Raw genomic sequence first — 14082 nt, 5'->3', positions numbered from 1 at the left:
ATACCCCCAGCACCTGCCCGAGTTCTCACCCGAGCAAGGCACTGGGAGCCAAAGACTGTGCTCCCCTCCCGGAAGAGGGGAGCCAACAACGCTCTCCTCCCGAAAGAGGAGAGCCAGGGGGGTTCAGGGGGGAGCGGAACCTGATGGCCACACACTCCCCCCCTAGACCTGCCAAGAGAGGAACCCGTAAGGGAACCGCATCCCGACAAAATCCTAGTAGGCCGTGACACACGTGAATAAGTGGACACACAGTGACAAAGAAATTAAATAAATAGTGAAGGTTTCACAGTATAATACTGCCCGGACCTTCAACCGGGAATTGAAAAATTCCCCATCCTAAGGCCAGAAGGCCCGGAATAAGGGTGTGTGCGAAGAAAGAAAATTTGAAGTGCTTGTGCAAATGTGCCATAAACTCAAGTGGGGTTCCCAATCCCAGTGAGTTAAGGCACCCCAGGGTCACCACTCCTGGGGCACTTCACACTTCGGGCTTTCGATCTTCCCCGGCCCAATGGCGTCGATCCTGGGGGGCCATGCTTTCCACCAGATGACTATATTAGCCACCTGGCGTACTAACAAGCGCCTAAACCCCAGTGTGCATAATGTATCAATCTACTAGGGCGGCCAACATCCAAAACCGCCTTTTCGAAAGATACTACACTTGATCTTAGCCAAAAGGCCGAGAAGCGATAACCAGAATTGGTTTCCGACTACGGTGCCACCCAAGGATTCTGAAAAGTCCATTTGTGGAGATGGCCACCTGGACTCCCGTTAAGAAGACATGCTGTCAACCTCTAGATCCCTCACATGCCTGCACTTTTCGGCTTGCTGCTGCTGCAATCCACGCGTTTTAGATCTGCATAACTCCACCTCTTTTAGCACAGTACCCTCAACCCCCGGCTGTTCCCACCCGCCTCAACACCGTTGGAAGGGAGGAGAACCAATTAAGGCGGGGGGGGGTGGAACGAGCAGCTGTCTACCCTTAGCAGGAGGGTTGCTGATTAATTACCTCTCCTGCTGCTGCTGCTGCTGGCTGTCCAGCAGCAGACTGAAGGTGGCTGCTGCTGTGCGCAGGTATATAAAGGCTCAGAGCCTATTATGACACGCGCAGCCAGCGTTCCATTGCCACATTCCGTCTACTGCAGGCGGGATACCTGGATGGCTGAATGTCACTGAGAAGCTCACAGAGACCGCCATAAGCAACAGTTTAAAAGAATGCCACAGACTAATCAACCAAACTTTTTGGGTTGGTTTCTCTTTTATAGTCTGCAGGCATTAAATGAAAGAAGTCAGTGTTCCAGCAGAGGGAGACAACGTTTCAGAAAAGGCATTGTAGCAAACCAAAAAAGAAATTTTAAGCGCAGCAGAGTAACCAGCTCACATACCTGTTAGCTCAGGTGAGTTTAAAAGGCTGCTGTTGATAACAAGGGCATTTGCTAAATAGATGGTGTGTGTGCAACAATATACTGAAAGGTCAATTATATTGTGCAGCTTATCTCACCACCTGTAGTTATTTAGGTGAAAGCTCCAAAATGCTTGCCTAATATGTCTGTTTATCCAAAAGGAAGTATAGAGGGAGAGCTAGATAGATAGCATTGCATTACATTACATTACATGGCAATGCAATGCACAGTTGCTGAAGTTGAACCAAAATGAGCTTGTCATCTGGCTTCTGCAACTTTTAACATGAAAAATCCAATGAGGAGAAGAAAAGCAAAGCCAAAGAGTCCATCCCAAAATCCGACAAACAAGCAAAATGAACAAAAAGCATTGAATTCAATTCTTTCTGATTTTAGAAACTGCATTAAAGAAGGGGTGCACCGGTCCTGGAGATACTGCAATACCAGGTCAATGCGTGGAGTGGACAGAGCAAGCTCTTTTTCCATCTCCCTGTTCTAAAAATCCATTTAATATATGGTCCCCAGATAGGGGACGTATCAGATATTAAACTGATAAGAACAGATACTACACTTGATCTTAGCCAAAAGGCCGAGAAGCGATAACCAGAATTGGTTTCCGACTACGATGCCACCCAAGGATTCTGAAAAGTCCATTTGTGGAGATGGCCACCTGGACTCCCGTTAAGAAGACATGCTGTCAACCTCTAGATCCCTCACATGCCTGCACTTTTCGGCTTGCTGCTGCTGCAATCCACGCGTTTTAGATCTGCATAACTCCACCTCTTTTAGCACAGTACCCTCAACCCCCGGCTGTTCCCACCCGCCTCAACACCGTTGGAAGGGAGGAGAACCAATTAAGGCGGGGGGGGGGGGTGGAACGAGCAGCTGTCTACCCTTAGCAGGAGGGTTGCTGATTAATTACCTCTCCTGCTGCTGCTGCTGCTGGCTGTCCAGCAGCAGACTGAAGGTGGCTGCTGCTGTGCGCAGGTATATAAAGGCTCAGAGCCTATTATGACACGCGCAGCCAGCGTTCCATTGCCACATTCCGTCTACTGCAGGCGGGATACCTGGATGGCTGAATGTCACTGAGAAGCTCACAGAGACCGCCATAAGCAACAGTTTAAAAGAATGCCACAGACTAATCAACCAAACTTTTTGGGTTGGTTTCTCTTTTATAGTCTGCAGGCATTAAATGAAAGAAGTCAGTGTTCCAGCAGAGGGAGACAACGTTTCAGAAAAGGCATTGTAGCAAACCAAAAAAGAAATTTTAAGCGCAGCAGAGTAACCAGCTCACATACCTGTTAGCTCAGGTGAGTTTAAAAGGCTGCTGTTGATAACAAGGGCATTTGCTAAATAGATGGTGTGTGTGCAACAATATACTGAAAGGTCAATTATATTGTGCAGCTTATCTCACCACCTGTAGTTATTTAGGTGTAAGCTCCAAAATGCTTGCCTAATATGTCTGTTTATCCAAAAGGAAGTATAGAGGGAGAGCTAGATAGATAGCATTGCATTACATTACATTACATGGCAATGCAATGCACAGTTGCTGAAGTTGAACCAAAATGAGCTTGTCATCTGGCTTCTGCAACTTTTAACATAAAAAATCCAATGAGGAGAAGAAAAGCAAAGCCAAAGAGTCCATCCCAAAATCCGACAAACAAGCAAAATGAACAAAAAGCATTGAATTCAATTCTTTCTGATTTTAGAAACTGCATTAAAGAAGGGGTGCACCGGTCCTGGAGATACTGCAATACCAGGTCAATGCGTGGAGTGGACAGAGCAAGCTCTTTTTCCATCTCCCTGTTCTAAAAATCCATTTAATATATGGTCCCCAGATAGGGGACGTATCAGATATTAAACTGATAAGAACAGATACTACACTTGATCTTAGCCAAAAGGCCGAGAAGCGATAACCAGAATTGGTTTCCGACTACGGTGCCACCCAAGGATTCTGAAAAGTCCATTTGTGGAGATGGCCACCTGGACTCCCGTTAAGAAGACATGCTGTCAACCTCTAGATCCCTCACATGCCTGCACTTTTCGGCTTGCTGCTGCTGCAATCCACGCGTTTTAGATCTGCATAACTCCACCTCTTTTAGCACAGTACCCTCAACCCCCGGCTGTTCCCACCCGCCTCAACACCGTTGGAAGGGAGGAGAACCAATTAAGGCGGGGGGGGGGGTGGAACGAGCAGCTGTCTACCCTTAGCAGGAGGGTTGCTGATTAATTACCACTCCTGCTGCTGCTGCTGCTGGCTGTCCAGCAGCAGACTGAAGGTGGCTGCTGCTGTGCGCAGGTATATAAAGGCTCAGAGCCTATTATGACACGCGCAGCCAGCGTTCCATTGCCACATTCCGTCTACTGCAGGCGGGATACCTGGATGGCTGAATGTCACTGAGAAGCTCACAGAGACCGCCATAAGCAACAGTTTAAAAGAATGCCACAGACTAATCAACCAAACTTTTTGGGTTGGTTTCTCTTTTATAGTCTGCAGGCATTAAATGAAAGAAGTCAGTGTTCCAGCAGAGGGAGACAACGTTTCAGAAAAGGCATTGTAGCAAACCAAAAAAGAAATTTTAAGCGCAGCAGAGTAACCAGCTCACATACCTGTTAGCTCAGGTGAGTTTAAAAGGCTGCTGTTGATAACAAGGGCATTTGCTAAATAGATGGTGTGTGTGCAACAATATACTGAAAGGTCAATTATATTGTGCAGCTTATCTCACCACCTGTAGTTATTTAGGTGAAAGCTCCAAAATGCTTGCCTAATATGTCTGTTTATCCAAAAGGAAGTATAGAGGGAGAGCTAGATAGATAGCATTGCATTACATTACATTACATGGCAATGCAATGCACAGTTGCTGAAGTTGAACCAAAATGAGCTTGTCATCTGGCTTCTGCAACTTTTAACATGAAAAATCCAATGAGGAGAAGAAAAGCAAAGCCAAAGAGTCCATCCCAAAATCCGACAAACAAGCAAAATGAACAAAAAGCATTGAATTCAATTCTTTCTGATTTTAGAAACTGCATTAAAGAAGGGGTGCACCGGTCCTGGAGATACTGCAATACCAGGTCAATGCGTGGAGTGGACAGAGCAAGCTCTTTTTCCATCTCCCTGTTCTAAAAATCCATTTAATATATGGTCCCCAGATAGGGGACGTATCAGATATTAAACTGATAAGAACAGATACTACACTTGATCTTAGCCAAAAGGCCGAGAAGCGATAACCAGAATTGGTTTCCGACTACGGTGCCACCCAAGGATTCTGAAAAGTCCATTTGTGGAGATGGCCACCTGGACTCCCGTTAAGAAGACATGCTGTCAACCTCTAGATCCCTCACATGCCTGCACTTTTCGGCTTGCTGCTGCTGCAATCCACGCGTTTTAGATCTGCATAACTCCACCTCTTTTAGCACAGTACCCTCAACCCCCGGCTGTTCCCACCCGCCTCAACACCGTTGGAAGGGAGGAGAACCAATTAAGGCGGGGGGGGGGTGGAACGAGCAGCTGTCTACCCTTAGCAGGAGGGTTGCTGATTAATTACCTCTCCTGCTGCTGCTGCTGGCTGTCCAGCAGCAGACTGAAGGTGGCTGCTGCTGTGCGCAGGTATATAAAGGCTCAGAGCCTATTATGACACGCGCAGCCAGCGTTCCATTGCCACATTCCGTCTACTGCAGGTGGGATACCTGGATGGCTGAATGTCACTGAGAAGCTCACAGAGACCCCCATAAGCAACAGTTTAAAAGAATGCCACAGACTAATCAACCAAACTTTTTGGGTTGGTTTCTCTTTTATAGTCTGCAGGCATTAAATGAAAGAAGTCAGTGTTCCAGCAGAGGGAGACAACGTTTCAGAAAAGGCATTGTAGCAAACCAAAAAAGAAATTTTAAGCGCAGCAGAGTAACCAGCTCACATACCTGTTAGCTCAGGTGAGTTTAAAAGGCTGCTGTTGATAACAAGGGCATTTGCTAAATAGATGGTGTGTGTGCAACAATATACTGAAAGGTCAATTATATTGTGCAGCTTATCTCACCACCTGTAGTTATTTAGGTGTAAGCTCCAAAATGCTTGCCTAATATGTCTGTTTATCCAAAAGGAAGTATAGAGGGAGAGCTAGATAGATAGCATTGCATTACATTACATTACATGGCAATGCAATGCACAGTTGCTGAAGTTGAACCAAAATGAGCTTGTCATCTGGCTTCTGCAACTTTTAACATGAAAAATCCAATGAGGAGAAGAAAAGCAAAGCCAAAGAGTCCATCCCAAAATCCGACAAACAAGCAAAATGAACAAAAAGCATTGAATTCAATTCTTTCTGATTTTAGAAACTGCATTAAAGAAGGGGTGCACCGGTCCTGGAGATACTGCAATACCAGGTCAATGCGTGGAGTGGACAGAGCAAGCTCTTTTTCCATCTCCCTGTTCTAAAAATCCATTTAATATATGGTCCCCAGATAGGGGACGTATCAGATATTAAACTGATAAGAACAGATACTACACTTGATCTTAGCCAAAAGGCCGAGAAGCGATAACCAGAATTGGTTTCCGACTACGGTGCCACCCAAGGATTCTGAAAAGTCCATTTGTGGAGATGGCCACCTGGACTCCCGTTAAGAAGACATGCTGTCAACCTCTAGATCCCTCACATGCCTGCACTTTTCGGCTTGCTGCTGCTGCAATCCACGCGTTTTAGATCTGCATAACTCCACCTCTTTTAGCACAGTACCCTCAACCCCCGGCTGTTCCCACCCGCCTCAACACCGTTGGAAGGGAGGAGAACCAATTAAGGCGGGGGGGGGGGTGGAACGAGCAGCTGTCTACCCTTAGCAGGAGGGTTGCTGATTAATTACCTCTCCTGCTGCTGCTGCTGCTGGCTGTCCAGCAGCAGACTGAAGGTGGCTGCTGCTGTGTGCAGGTATATAAAGGCTCAGAGCCTATTATGACACGCGCAGCCAGCGTTCCATTGCCACATTCCGTCTACTGCAGGCGGGATACCTGGATGGCTGAATGTCACTGAGAAGCTCACAGAGACCGCCATAAGCAACAGTTTAAAAGAATGCCACAGACTAATCAACCAAACTTTTTGGGTTGGTTTCTCTTTTATAGTCTGCAGGCATTAAATGAAAGAAGTCAGTGTTCCAGCAGAGGGAGACAACGTTTCAGAAAAGGCATTGTAGCAAACCAAAAAAGAAATTTTAAGCACAGCAGAGTAACCAGCTCACATACCTGTTAGCTCAGGTGAGTTTAAAAGGCTGCTGTTGATAACAAGGGCATTTGCTAAATAGATGGTGTGTGTGCAACAATATACTGAAAGGTCAATTATATTGTGCAGCTTATCTCACCACCTGTAGTTATTTAGGTGAAAGCTCCAAAATGCTTGCCTAATATGTCTGTTTATCCAAAAGGAAGTATAGAGGGAGAGCTAGATAGATAGCATTGCATTACATTACATTACATGGCAATGCAATGCACAGTTGCTGAAGTTGAACCAAAATGAGCTTGTCATCTGGCTTCTGCAACTTTTAACATGAAAAATCCAATGAGGAGAAGAAAAGCAAAGCCAAAGAGTCCATCCCAAAATCCGACAAACAAGCAAAATGAACAAAAAGCATTGAATTCAATTCTTTCTGATTTTAGAAACTGCATTAAAGAAGGGGTGCACCGGTCCTGGAGATACTGCAATACCAGGTCAATGCGTGGAGTGGACAGAGCAAGCTCTTTTTCCATCTCCCTGTTCTAAAAATCCATTTAATATATGGTCCCCAGATAGGGGACGTATCAGATATTAAACTGATAAGAACAGATACTACACTTGATCTTAGCCAAAAGGCCGAGAAGCGATAACCAGAATTGGTTTCCGACTACGGTGCCACCCAAGGATTCTGAAAAGTCCATTTGTGGAGATGGCCACCTGGACTCCCGTTAAGAAGACATGCTGTCAACCTCTAGATCCCTCACATGCCTGCACTTTTCGGCTTGCTGCTGCTGCAATCCACGCGTTTTAGATCTGCATAACTCCACCTCTTTTAGCACAGTACCCTCAACCCCCGGCTGTTCCCACCCGCCTCAACACCGTTGGAAGGGAGGAGAACCAATTAAGGCGGGGGGGGGGGTGGAACGAGCAGCCGTCTACCCTTAGCAGGAGGGTTGCTGATTAAGTACCTCTCCTGCTGCTGCTGCTGCTGGCTGTCCAGCAGCAGACTGAAGGTGGCTGCTGCTGTGCGCAGGTATATAAAGGCTCAGAGCCTATTATGACACGCGCAGCCAGCGTTCCATTGCCACATTCCGTCTACTGCAGGCGGGATACCTGGATGGCTGAATGTCACTGAGAAGCTCACAGAGACCGCCATAAGCAACAGTTTAAAAGAATGCCACAGACTAATCAACCCAACTTTTTGGGTTGGTTTCTCTTTTATAGTCTGCAGGCATTAAATGAAAGAAGTCAGTGTTCCAGCAGAGGGAGACAACGTTTCAGAAAAGGCATTGTAGCAAACCAAAAAAGAAATTTTAAGCGCAGCAGAGTAACCAGCTCACATACCTGTTAGCTCAGGTGAGTTTAAAAGGCTGCTGTTGATAACAAGGGCATTTGCTAAATAGATGGTGTGTGTGCAACAATATACTGAAAGGTCAATTATATTGTGCAGCTTATCTCACCACCTGTAGTTATTTAGGTGAAAGCTCCAAAATGCTTGCCTAATATGTCTGTTTATCCAAAAGGAAGTATAGAGGGAGAGCTAGATAGATAGCATTGCATTACATTACATTACATGGCAATGCAATGCACAGTTGCTGAAGTTGAACCAAAATGAGCTTGTCATCTGGCTTCTGCAACTTTTAACATGAAAAATCCAATGAGGAGAAGAAAAGCAAAGCCAAAGAGTCCATCCCAAAATCCGACAAACAAGCAAAATGAACAAAAAGCATTGAATTCAATTCTTTCTGATTTTAGAAACTGCATTAAAGAAGGGGTGCACCGGTCCTGGAGATACTGCAATACCAGGTCAATGCGTGGAGTGGACAGAGCAAGCTCTTTTTCCATCTCCCTGTTCTAAAAATCCATTTAATATATGGTCCCCAGATAGGGGACGTATCAGATATTAAACTGATAAGAACAGATACTACACTTGATCTTAGCCAAAAGGCCGAGAAGCGATAACCAGAATTGGTTTGCGACTACGGTGCCACCCAAGGATTCTGAAAAGTCCATTTGTGGAGATGGCCACCTGGACTCCCGTTAAGAAGACATGCTGTCAACCTCTAGATCCCTCACATGCCTGCACTTTTCGGCTTGCTGCTGCTGCAATCCACGCGTTTTAGATCTGCATAACTCCACCTCTTTTAGCACAGTACCCTCAACCCCCGGCTGTTCCCACCCGCCTCAACACCGTTGGAAGGGAGGAGAACCAATTAAGGCGGAGGGGGGGGTGGAACGAGCAGCTGTCTACCCTTAGCAGGAGGGTTGCTGATTAATTACCTCTCCTGCTGCTGCTGCTGCTGGCTGTCCAGCAGCAGACTGAAGGTGGCTGCTGCTGTGCGCAGGTATATAAAGGCTCAGAGCCTATTATGACACGCGCAGCCAGCGTTCCATTGCCACATTCCGTCTACTGCAGGCGGGATACCTGGATGGCTGAATGTCACTGAGAAGCTCACAGAGACCGCCATAAGCAACAGTTTAAAAGAATGCCACAGACTAATCAACCAAACTTTTTGGGTTGGTTTCTCTTTTATAGTCTGCATGCATTAAATGAAAGAAGTCAGTGTTCCAGCAGAGGGAGACAACGTTTCAGAAAAGGCATTGTAGCAAACCAAAAAAGAAATTTTAAGCGCAGCAGAGTAACCAGCTCACATACCTGTTAGCTCAGGTGAGTTTAAAAGGCTGCTGTTGATAACAAGGGCATTTGCTAAATAGATGGTGTGTGTGCAACAATATACTGAAAGGTCAATTATATTGTGCAGCTTATCTCACCACCTGTAGTTATTTAGGTGAAAGCTCCAAAATGCTTGCCTAATATGTCTGTTTATCCAAAAGGAAGTATAGAGGGAGAGCTAGATAGATAGCATTGCATTACATTACATTACATGGCAATGCAATGCACAGTTGCTGAAGTTGAACCAAAATGAGCTTGTCATCTGGCTTCTGCAACTTTTAACATGAAAAATCCAATGAGGAGAAGAAAAGCAAAGCCAAAGAGTCCATCCCAAAATCCGACAAACAAGCAAAATGAACAAAAAGCATTGAATTCAATTCTTTCTGATTTTAGAAACTGCATTAAAGAAGGGGTGCACCGGTCCTGGAGATACTGCAATACCAGGTCAATGCGTGGAGTGGACAGAGCAAGCTCTTTTTCCATCTCCCTGTTCTAAAAATCCATTTAATATATGGTCCCCAGATAGGGGACGTATCAGATATTAAACTGATAAGAACAGATACTACACTTCATCTTAGCCAAAAGGCCGAGAAGCGATAACCAGAATTGGTTTCCGACTACGGTGCCACCCAAGGATTCTGAAAAGTCCATTTGTGGAGATGGCCACCTGGACTCCCGTTAAGAAGACATGCTGTCAACCTCTAGATCCCTCACATGCCTGCACTTTTCGGCTTGCTGCTGCTGCAATCCACGTGTTTTAGATCTGCATAACTCCACCTCTTTTAGCACAGTACCCTCAACCCCCGGCTGTTCCCACCCGCCTCAACACCGTTGGAAGGGAGGAGAACCAATTAAGGCGGGGGGGGGGTGGAACGAGCAGCCGTCTACCCTTAGCAGGAGGGTTGCTGATTAAGTACCTCTCCTGCTGCTGCTGCTGCTGGCTGTCCAGCAGCAGACTGAAGGTGGCTGCTGCTGTGCGCAGGTATATAAAGGCTCAGAGCCTATTATGACACGCGCAGCCAGCGTTCCATTGCCACATTCCGTCTACTGCAGGCGGGATACCTGGATGGCTGAATGTCACTGAGAAGCTCACAGAGACCGCCATAAGCAACAGTTTAAAAGAATGCCACAGACTAATCAACCAAACTTTTTGGGTTGGTTTCTCTTTTATAGTCTGCATGCATTAAATGAAAGAAGTCAGTGTTCCAGCAGAGGGAGACAACGTTTCAGAAAAGGCATTGTAGCAAACCAAAAAAGAAATTTTAAGCGCAGCAGAGTAACCAGCTCACATACCTGTTAGCTCAGGTGAGTTTAAAAGGCTGCTGTTGATAACAAGGGCATTTGCTAAATAGATGGTGTGTGTGCAACAATATACTGAAAGGTCAATTATATTGTGCAGCTTATCTCACCACCTGTAGTTATTTAGGTGAAAGCTCCAAAATGCTTGCCTAATATGTCTGTTTATCCAAAAGGAAGTATAGAGGCAGAGCTAGATAGATAGCATTGCATTACATTACATGGCAATGCAATGCACAGTTGCTGAAGTTGAACCAAAATGAGCTTGTCATCTGGCTTCTGCAACTTTTAACATGAAAAATCAAATGAGGAGAAGAAAAGCAAAGCCAAAGAGTCCATCCCAAAATCCGACAAACAAGCAAAATGAACAAAAAGCATTGAATTCAATTCTTTCTGATTTTAGAAACTGCATTAAAGAAGGGGTGCACCGGTCCTGGAGATACTGCAATACCAGGTCAATGCGTGGAGTGGACAGAGCAAGCTCTTTTTCCATCTCCCTGTTCTAAAAATCCATTTAATATATGGTCCCCAGATAGGGGACGTATCAGATATTAAACTGATAAGAACAGATACTACACTTGATCTTAGCCAAAAGGCCGAGAAGCGATAACCAGAATTGGTTTCCGACTACGGTGCCACCCAAGGATTCTGAAAAGTCCATTTGTGGAGATGGCCACCTGGACTCCCGTTAAGAAGACATGCTGTCAACCTCTAGATCCCTCACATGCCTGCACTTTTCGGCTTGCTGCTGCTGCAATCCACGCGTTTTAGATCTGCATAACTCCACCTCTTTTAGCACAGTACCCTCAACCCCCGGCTGTTCCCACCCGCCTCAACACCGTTGGAAGGGAGGAGAACCAATTAAGGCGGGGGGGGGGGTGGAACGAGCAGCTGTCTACCCTTAGCAGGAGGGTTGCTGATTAATTACCTCTCCTGCTGCTGCTGCTGCTGCTGGCTGTCCAGCAGCAGACTGAAGGTGGCTGCTGCTGTGCGCAGGTATATAAAGGCTCAGAGCCTATTATGACACGCGCAGCCAGCGTTCCATTGCCACATTCCGTCTACTGCAGGCGGGATACCTGGATGGCTGAATGTCACTGAGAAGCTCACAGAGACCGCCATAAGCAACAGTTTAAAAGAATGCCACAGACTAATCAACCAAACTTTTTGGGTTGGTTTCTCTTTTATAGTCTGCAGGCATTAAATGAAAGAAGTCAGTGTTCCAGCAGAGGGAGACAACGTTTCAGAAAAGGCATTGTAGCAAACCAAAAAAGAAATTTTAAGCGCAGCAGAGTAACCAGCTCACATACCTGTTAGCTCAGGTGAGTTTAAAAGGCTGCTGTTGATAACAAGGGCATTTGCTAAATAGATGGTGTGTGTGCAACAATATACTGAAAGGTCAATTATATTGTGCAGCTTATCTCACCACCTGTAGTTATTTAGGTGAAAGCTCCAAAATGCTTGCCTAATAGGTCTGTTTATCCAAAAGGAAGTATAGAGGGAGAGCTAGATAGATAGCATTGCATTACATTACATTACATGGCAATGCAATGCACAGTTGCTGAAGTTGAACCAAAATGAGCTTGTCATCTGGCTTCTGCAACTTTTAACATGAAAAATCCAATGAGGAGAAGAAAAGCAAAGCCAAAGAGTCCATCCCAAAATCCGACAAACAAGCAAAATGAACAAAAAGCATTGAATTCAATTCTTTCTGATTTTAGAAACTGCATTAAAGAAGGGGTGCACCGGTCCTGGAGATACTGCAATACCAGGTCAATGCGTGGAGTGGACAGAGCAAGCTCTTTTTCCATCTCCCTGTTCTAAAAATCCATTTAATATATGGTCCCCAGATAGGGGACGTATCAGATATTAAACTGATAAGAACAGATACTACACTTGATCTTAGCCAAAAGGCCGAGAAGCGATAACCAGAATTGGTTTCCGACTACGGTGCCACCCAAGGATTCTGAAAAGTCCATTTGTGGAGATGGCCACCTGGACTCCCGTTAAGAAGACATGCTGTCAACCTCTAGATCCCTCACATGCCTGCACTTTTCGGCTTGCTGCTGCTGCAATCCACGCGTTTTAGATCTGCATAACTCCACCTCTTTTAGCACAGTACCCTCAACCCCCGGCTGTTCCCACCCGCCTCAACACCGTTGGAAGGGAGGAGAACCAATTAAGGCGGGGGGGGGGGTGGAACGAGCAGCTGTCTACCCTTAGCAGGAGGGTTGCTGATTAATTACCTCTCCTGCTGCTGCTGCTGGCTGTCCAGCAGCAGACTGAAGGTGGCTGCTGCTGTGCGCAGGTATATAAAGGCTCAGAGCCTATTATGACACGCGCAGCCAGCGTTCCATTGCCACATTCCGTCTACTGCAGGCGGGATACCTGGATGGCTGAATGTCACTGAGAAGCTCACAGAGACCGCCATAAGCAACAGTTTAAAAGAATGCCACAGACTAATCAACCAAACTTTTTGGGTTGGTTTCTCTTTTATAGTCTGCAGGCATTAAATGAAAGAAGTCAGTGTTCCAGCAGAGGGAGACAACGTTTCAGAAAAGGCATTGTAGCAAACCATAAAAGAAATTTTAAGCGCAGCAGAGTAACCAGCTCACATACCTGTTAGCTCAGGTGAGTTTAAAAGGCTGCTGTTGATAACAAGGGCATTTGCTAAATAGATGGTGTGTGTGCAACAATATACTGAAAGGTCAATTATATTGTGCAGCTTATCTCACCACCTGTAGTTATTTAGGTGAAAGCTCCAAAATGCTTGCCTAATATGTCTGTTTATCCAAAAGGAAGTATAGAGGGAGAGCTAGATAGATAGCATTGCATTACATTACATTACATGGCAATGCAATGCACAGTTGCTGAAGTTGAACCAAAATGAGCTTGTCATCTGGCTTCTGCAACTTTTAACATGAAAAATCCAATGAGGAGAAGAAAAGCAAAGCCAAAGAGTCCATCCCAAAATCCGACAAACAAGCAAAATGAACAAAAAGCATTGAATTCAATTCTTTCTGATTTTAGAAACTGCATTAAAGAAGGGGTGCACCGGTCCTGGAGATACTGCAATACCAGGTCAATGCGTGGAGTGGACAGAGCAAGCTCTTTTTCCATCTCCCTGTTCTAAAAATCCATTTAATATATGGTCCCCAGATAGGGGACGTATCAGATATTAAACTGATAAGAACAGATACTACACTTGATCTTAGCCAAAAGGCCGAGAAGCGATAACCAGAATTGGTTTCCGACTACGGTGCCACCCAAGGATTCTGAAAAGTCCATTTGTGGAGATGGCCACCTGGACTCCCGTTAAGAAGACATGCTGTCAACCTCTAGATCCCTCACATGCCTGCACTTTTCGGCTTGCTGCTGCTGCAATCCACGCGTTTTAGATCTGCATAACTCCACCTCTTTTAGCACAGTACCCTCAACCCCCGGCTGTTCCCACCCGCCTCAACACCGTTGGAAGGGAGGAGAACCAATTAAGGCGGGGGGGGGGTGGAACGAGCAGCTG

The 14082-nt window shown here is 45.7% G+C and overlaps 10 non-coding genes and 1 pseudogene across 10 annotated transcripts; all 11 read right to left on the bottom strand.

Annotated features, from left to right (window-relative positions):
- Nucleotides 1–596: 596 nt before the first annotated feature.
- LOC141222091 (U2 spliceosomal RNA) lies at nt 597–688 on the bottom strand (annotated as a pseudogene).
- Nucleotides 689–1807: 1119 nt separating this feature from the next.
- Nucleotides 1808–1998, bottom strand: LOC141222106 (U2 spliceosomal RNA). The gene has a single exon (XR_012289979.1). It is a non-coding gene; the product is annotated as a U2 spliceosomal RNA (small nuclear RNA).
- A 1122-nt stretch (nt 1999–3120) lies between these two features.
- Nucleotides 3121–3311, bottom strand: LOC141222104 (U2 spliceosomal RNA). The gene has a single exon (XR_012289978.1). It is a non-coding gene; the product is annotated as a U2 spliceosomal RNA (small nuclear RNA).
- Nucleotides 3312–4432: 1121 nt separating this feature from the next.
- LOC141222103 (U2 spliceosomal RNA) lies at nt 4433–4623 on the bottom strand. Its single transcript, XR_012289977.1, has one exon. It is a non-coding gene; the product is annotated as a U2 spliceosomal RNA (small nuclear RNA).
- A 1117-nt stretch (nt 4624–5740) lies between these two features.
- LOC141222102 (U2 spliceosomal RNA) lies at nt 5741–5931 on the bottom strand. The gene has a single exon (XR_012289976.1). It is a non-coding gene; the product is annotated as a U2 spliceosomal RNA (small nuclear RNA).
- Nucleotides 5932–7052: 1121 nt separating this feature from the next.
- Nucleotides 7053–7243, bottom strand: LOC141222101 (U2 spliceosomal RNA). Its single transcript, XR_012289975.1, has one exon. It is a non-coding gene; the product is annotated as a U2 spliceosomal RNA (small nuclear RNA).
- Nucleotides 7244–8364: 1121 nt separating this feature from the next.
- On the bottom strand, nt 8365–8555 carry LOC141222100 (U2 spliceosomal RNA). The gene has a single exon (XR_012289974.1). It is a non-coding gene; the product is annotated as a U2 spliceosomal RNA (small nuclear RNA).
- Nucleotides 8556–9676: 1121 nt separating this feature from the next.
- Nucleotides 9677–9867, bottom strand: LOC141222021 (U2 spliceosomal RNA). The gene has a single exon (XR_012289931.1). It is a non-coding gene; the product is annotated as a U2 spliceosomal RNA (small nuclear RNA).
- Nucleotides 9868–10982: 1115 nt separating this feature from the next.
- On the bottom strand, nt 10983–11173 carry LOC141222096 (U2 spliceosomal RNA). The gene has a single exon (XR_012289973.1). It is a non-coding gene; the product is annotated as a U2 spliceosomal RNA (small nuclear RNA).
- Nucleotides 11174–12297: 1124 nt separating this feature from the next.
- LOC141222085 (U2 spliceosomal RNA) lies at nt 12298–12488 on the bottom strand. The gene has a single exon (XR_012289972.1). It is a non-coding gene; the product is annotated as a U2 spliceosomal RNA (small nuclear RNA).
- A 1118-nt stretch (nt 12489–13606) lies between these two features.
- LOC141222073 (U2 spliceosomal RNA) lies at nt 13607–13797 on the bottom strand. Its single transcript, XR_012289970.1, has one exon. It is a non-coding gene; the product is annotated as a U2 spliceosomal RNA (small nuclear RNA).
- Nucleotides 13798–14082: the final 285 nt, after the last annotated feature.

The sequence above is a fragment of the Phyllobates terribilis genome, unplaced genomic scaffold (genome assembly GCF_046119375.1).
Source record: "Phyllobates terribilis strain yellow unplaced genomic scaffold, ASM4611937v1 Scaffold_341__1_contigs__length_2033592, whole genome shotgun sequence".
NCBI lineage: Eukaryota > Metazoa > Chordata > Amphibia > Anura > Dendrobatidae > Phyllobates > Phyllobates terribilis.
Note: the sequence above shows the minus strand (reverse complement) of the source record. Positions and strands in the feature narration are given on the sequence as shown.